The sequence below is a fragment of the Pinus tabuliformis genome, chromosome 6 (assembly GCF_031772625.1).
Source record: "Pinus tabuliformis cultivar Carrire ecotype Pingquan chromosome 6, CPIR1, whole genome shotgun sequence".
In the NCBI taxonomy this organism is placed as follows: Eukaryota; Viridiplantae; Streptophyta; class Pinopsida; order Pinales; family Pinaceae; genus Pinus; species Pinus tabuliformis.
In genome coordinates this window covers 1,722,066,667-1,722,071,709 of record NC_142292.1, presented here as the reverse complement: position 1 = coordinate 1,722,071,709, position 5,043 = coordinate 1,722,066,667, and the positions used below count along the sequence as shown (strand labels likewise).

The following is a 5,043-nucleotide window of genomic DNA, read 5'->3' as shown; positions in this document are numbered from 1 at the left end:
CGGGGTTGGGGAAGCATGTTCTCTATTTGAGCCTCCCCTTGTGAGCTGGTAGCCACATTTGATATCTCTTTCTTTCATGTTTTTTTCTTCCCTTCTTCCCTTTGGCCCCTAGCTTTATGGAGAAATGGTGGGATTGGTGTGGATTGGTGTTTAGGAAGGAAGAAATGCAGTGCAAGTTCTCGGGGTGACCACCCTAATCCTTCTCGATCATCGTCCCCTTCAATTCCCCCCCTTTTTACGAAGGCACGGGCCTTGGAAGGCTTGTGATTTGTTTGAGCCTCCCCTTATGAGCCGACAACCACATTTGATCTCTATTTATTTCACCTTGTTTTATTCCCTTCTTACTTTCGATCCCTACTTTTATGGAGAAAAAGGGGAATTGTTGTGGATTTGTGTTCGAGAAGGATTAAAAGTAGTGCGATCTCCTGGGGTGGCCACCCTAGTCCTTCTAGTTTTTTGTTCCATGCATTTCCCCCCTTTTTGCGGGGGCGTGGGGCTCACAAATATTGTTCTCTATTTGAGCCTCCTCTTGTGAGGGGGTAGACACCTTTGTTCTCATTTGTTTTTCTTCCTTTCCTCCTTTTGGCGCTTCACCTTACATTTGTCGTGGGGGGTGCCCCTATTCAGTGTTGTGGTGGATTTATCAGTAATACGTGGAAATGATTCTCAACATTGTATATCTTGGCTCTTGTTACAATGGCGAATGTAGCGAAATGTGATACTTAGTGTGAATTGCATAATCCCGTGAATCATCGAGTTTTTGAACGCAATTCGTGCTCGAGGCCTCAGTTGAGGGCACATCTATCTGGGCATCGCATCCCATTCAAATGTGCTCCCCGCAATAAGTTAGGGAGAAGCGAAGCTGGTTGTCTATGCCCAATGTGTTGCATTTGGCTGAAATACCTCAAGCGATGTTTTGTGGCATGCGTCGATGAGAGGTGAACTTGTCCCCTTAGATGGGTAGTTAGCATTAGCTGATGCGGGCTTTGTGTGGCATCGTTCAAACTTGCTTTGCTCTCTCTTGTCCTCTGATCGGGTAGGGCAGATTTAGATCCAAATTTGTGACCTCAGCTCAGGCGAGAACACCCACTAAGTTTAATCATGTAATTAAGCGAAGGAAAATAAACTTACAAGGATTCCCCTAGTAGTGGCGAGTGAACCGGGAAGAGCCCAACATGAAAATTGGGTGGTAGGTTCACTTGAATTGTTGTCTGTAGAAGCATCCTCAGTGGTGGACCTAGGCCAAGTCCCTTGGAAGGGGTCACCTGAGAGGGTGATAGTCCCATCGGGCTAGGACCCTACCGCATCACGAGGCATTGTCGGTGAGTCACGTTGTTTGGGAATGCAGCCCTAATTGGGTGGTAAATTCTGTACAAGGCTAAATATGGGTGAGAGACTAATAGTGAACAAGTACCATGAGTGAAACATGAAAAGGAATTTGAAAAGAGAGTTAAAGAGTGCTTGAAATTGTCGATATGGAAGTAGATGGAGGCTGTCGATGCATCTCGATCAAATGTGAAATGACTTAGGCTGGTCCGTAACTCGACTTGAGGTGCAAACCAACACGGGCTGTTGCATCGTCACAAGCGCGGGTGGATTACTGCGTGTTGGTTTGCCATTACGGTGGTTGAGGAATGAATCGTGCACCCTTGTGGTGGGCCATGTGAACCTGTGTGCTTGTGATGTTGGTTGGCAGGCTTTCCATTCGACCTGTCTTGAAACATAGACCAAGGAGTCTAACATGTGTGTGAGTCGGCAGGTTTCAAAACTTGTGAGGTGCAAGGAAGCTGATGGGCAAGATCCCCTCTTTGGGGGGGGTGCATCATCAACTGACCTTGAGCTTATGGGAAGGGTTCGAGTGTGTGCACACCTGTTGGGACCCGAAAGATGGTGAAATTTGCTTGAGTAGGGCAAAGCTAGAGGAAACTCTGGTGGAGGCTCATAGCGATACTGATGTGAAAATCATTCATCTGACTTGGGTATAGAGGTGAAAGACTAATCGAACCATCTAGTAGTTAGTTTCCTCTGAAGGTTCCCTCAGGATAGCTGGAGCTCATGCACGAGTTTTATCGGGTAAAGAAAATGATTAGAGGCATCGGGGGCATAATGCCCTCGACCTATTCTCAAACTTTAAATAGGTAAGAGGGTGCGGTTTCTCCATTGAGCCATGCCATGGAACCAAGAGCTCCAAGTGGGCCATTTTTGGTAAGTAGAACTGGCGATGTGGGATGAACCAAAAGTTGAGTTACGATGTCGAATTGTGCACTAACCTAGATCCCACAAAGGGTGTTGGTTGATTAAGACAGCAGGATGATGGTCATGGAAGTCGAAATCCACTAAGGAGTGTGTAACAAATCACCTGCCAAATCAACTAGCCTCGAAAATGGATGGTGCTGAAGTGCGCAACCTATACTCAATCGTTGGAGAAATTTCCTAGATTCAATGAGTAGGAGGACATGGGGTCATTGAGAAATCTCGAGCGTGAGCTTGGGTGGATCGGCCCCTGGTGTAGATCTTAGTGGTAGTAGCAAATATTAAAATGATAACTTTGAAGACTGAAGTGGGGAAAGGTTCCATGTGAACAACACTTGGACATGGGTTAGTTGATCCTAAGAAATAGGGAAGCCTTGTATCATGTGTGCAGTCTACACGAGCATAAAAAGGGAATCAAGATAATATTCTTGAACTGGGACATGGTGCCGGGCGGCAACGTAAGGAAATCCAGAGACGTCGTCAAGGGCCTAGGGAAGAGTTATATTTTCTTTTTAATAACTTACCTACCCTAGAATTGGTTCACCCAGAGATAGGGTCCAGTAGCTATAAGATCACTGCACGTCTTACAGTGTCCGGTGAGCCGTCCACGACCCTTAAAAATCTAGAGGACTGAGTATCGTTCATTTCCGGTCGTACTCATAACCACATCAGGTCTCCAAGGTGAACAACCTTTGGTCAATAGAATAATGTACATAAGGGAAGTCGATAAAACAAATTTGTAACTTTGGGAAAAGGATTGGCTTTGAGGGCTGGGCCTAGGGGTCTATGGGCTCAACTCATGGGTTTTCGGTAGTCTGCCTGAGCTACTCTCATGGTGAGGGTGGGAAGTCCTGTGCAATTGGGCTATGGGCATAGAATGCCCCCTACCGGGGGCTTTTCCCTAGGTGGAAAAAAGTCGACTCAGAACTGGTATGGACAAGGGGAATCTGACTGTTTAATTAAAAAAAAGCATTGCGATGGTCCCTGTGGATGCTGACACAATGTGATTTCTGCCTAGTGCTCTGAATGTTAAAGTGAAGAAATTCAACCAAGCGCAGGTAAATGGTGAGAGTAACTATGACATGTTTAAATGGACTAATGAGAATCCCACTGTCCCTATGTACTATCTAGCAAAACCATAGCCAAGGGAACGGGATTGGCAGAATCAATGAGGAAAGAAGACCCCGTTGAGCTTGACTCTAGTCCGACTTTGTGAATTGACTTGAGAGGTGTAGAATAAGTGGACGCATTTTTGGCACAAGTGAAATACCACTACTTTTAACATTATTTTACTTATTCCGTGGGGCAAAGACGGGGCACTACCCTTGTTTTTGTCCTTAAGGCACATTTCGAGAGGTCGATCCAGGCAGAAGACATTGTCAGGTGGAGATTTTGGATGGGGCGGCATAGATAACATAGGTATCCTAAGATGAGCTCAACGAGAACAAAAATCTCATGTGGAACAAAATGGTAAAATCTCATTTGATTTTGATTTTCAGTAAGAATATAAACCATGAAAGCGTGGTCTATCGATCCTTTAGATTTTTGGAATTTGAAGCTAGAGGTGTCAGAAAAGTTACCACAGGGATAACTGGCTTGTGGCAGCCAAGTCTTCATAGTGACATTGCTTTTGATCCTTCAACGTTGGCTCTTCCTATCATTATGAAGGAGAATTCACCAAGTGTTGGATTGTTCACCCAACAATAGGGAACATGAGCTAGTTTTAGACCTCTGTGAGATAGGTTAGTTTTAGCCTACTGATGAACCACACCGCAATAGTAATTCAACTTAGTACAAGAGGAACTGTTGATTCACACAATTGGTCATCATGCTTGGTTGAAAAGAAAGTGGCGTGAAGCTATCGTGTGTCGGATTATGACTGAAATCCTCTAAGTCAGAATCCATGCTAGAAGTAGTGAATGTCACTCTTTGACTATATCTAGACCCACAGTAGGGGCATTGCTTTGTCACCCCGAGGGGCCTGTGTCATTTTCAAACCATGACCGTGAAGCATCTTGGTTAGGGCAGCTTTGAAGTTCAATTCCAAATGGTCGTTGAGAAGAATCCTTTGCAGATGACTTAAATACGTGATGGTGTATTGTAAGTGGCAGAGTGGCCTTGTTGCCATGATCCACTGAGATTCAACCATCTATCGCCTTGATTCAAAGCTTCACTCTTGTCACAGATTATTCAAACAAATCCGGACAACTCTCCCTCTCTTGCATCTTTGCCTCTTCCTCCAAATGAAATTTTTTTTATTGCTCACATCTTAGAAATGCTTTGCTTGGGGGTGGGAAATTTGGGGTTTCCACATCGTGACGGAAGAGGCACCGAAGCCTGGGAAAATTGGGGTTTCCATGTCGCACCCTGGTGCCCAAAATTGGGGTTTCCATGTAGCACCCCGACGCTTGAAATTTGGAGTTTCCACGTCATGACGGAAAAGGTGCCAAAGCCGAGGAAAATTGAGGTTTCCATGTCACCCCTCGGCACACAAAATTTGGAGTTTCCACATCACGCCCTGGCAACCAAAATTTTGGGTTTCCATGTTGCACCCCAGTGCCCAAAATTTGGGGTTTCTATGTCATGCCCCAGCGCCCAAAATTTGGGGTTTCCTCGTCACGCCCTGGTGCCCAAACCTGTGCCCAAAATTCGGGGTTTCCATGTCATGCCCCGGTGACCAAACCTGGGGAAACTTGGGGTTTCCATGTCGCACCCTAGTGGCCAAGCCTAGGAAACTTGGGTTTTCCATGTCACACCACGGCTGAAACCAGTGGTGCCCAAGTCTGGGGA

General features: G+C 45.8%; 2 non-coding genes across 2 annotated transcripts; both read left to right on the top strand.

The window, feature by feature from the left end:
* The first annotated feature begins 661 nt into the window (after positions 1-661).
* On the top strand, positions 662-815 carry LOC149265686 (5.8S ribosomal RNA). The gene has a single exon (XR_016261237.1). It is a non-coding gene; the product is annotated as a 5.8S ribosomal RNA (ribosomal RNA).
* A 247-nt stretch (positions 816-1,062) lies between these two features.
* On the top strand, positions 1,063-4,419 carry LOC149265685 (25S ribosomal RNA). Its single transcript, XR_016261393.1, has one exon. It is a non-coding gene; the product is annotated as a 25S ribosomal RNA (ribosomal RNA).
* The last annotated feature ends 624 nt before the right edge of the window (positions 4,420-5,043 follow it).